Source organism: Salvelinus namaycush, chromosome 21 (genome assembly GCF_016432855.1).
Source record: "Salvelinus namaycush isolate Seneca chromosome 21, SaNama_1.0, whole genome shotgun sequence".
Lineage (NCBI taxonomy): Eukaryota > Metazoa > Chordata > Actinopteri > Salmoniformes > Salmonidae > Salvelinus > Salvelinus namaycush.
The window spans coordinates 49,697,829-49,698,594 of NC_052327.1; the positions used below are offsets into that span (position 1 = coordinate 49,697,829).

At 46.9% G+C, this 766-nt stretch overlaps 1 non-coding gene across 1 annotated transcript; it reads right to left on the reverse strand.

The window, feature by feature from the left end:
• Positions 1 to 575: 575 nt before the first annotated feature.
• Positions 576 to 766, reverse strand: LOC120066822. Its single transcript, XR_005478804.1, has one exon. It is a non-coding gene; the product is annotated as a U2 spliceosomal RNA (small nuclear RNA).

Sequence of the window (766 nt, forward strand, 5' to 3'; positions counted from 1 at the left end):
TGCTTCCAGAGATAGTTTATAAACCTTGGGTGTTGTGGGGGACCCTTCGCCTGGGGTCGAGGCCCCATTTCTTCTGTATCGCCCCAGAGCATCCGTGACTACCATGGCCACTGCCTGGAGGGTGGTCTCTACTCGTTTCGCTACCAGCAGGTTGCGGGAGGACCACAGTGCGTCCTTCAGACACGTGAGGGTGGGCCAGAGCTTGGTGGAGGCCTTCGGCCCACCCCATAACAGCACGAGCTGGGGCGTTAGGTCTTCCCCTGCTGGCAGACATGAGATCAGGGCCTGTTTTCTTCCACAGGTCCCTGGCGGGTCTCCCAGAGAACATACATTTTCTTTTGGAGAAGTTTTATTGTTGCATTTCCTTTGAAAACAGCTCATATATATTTTTGTACATAATTTTATACACATAAAAACGGCATTAAAGCATCAAAAACTATTTGAATTTGTTTTGATTAAATGGGTGACTGACCACTATCTAGTGACATAGACTTGCTTAATTAAACCCAATATCCATCATGACTATAATAAAAGAACCATCCGTTTGGCTTCGTCTGCTTTTTCTTTACAACGACAGGGGGTGCACCGTTCCTGGAGGTACTGCAATACCAGGTCGATGCGTGGAGTGGACGGAGCAAGCCCCTATTCCATCTCCCTATTCCAAAAATCAATTTAATATATGGTCCCCAGATAGGGGACGTATCAGATATTAAACTGATAAGAACAGATACTACACTTGATCTTAGCCAAAAGGCCGAGAAGCGAT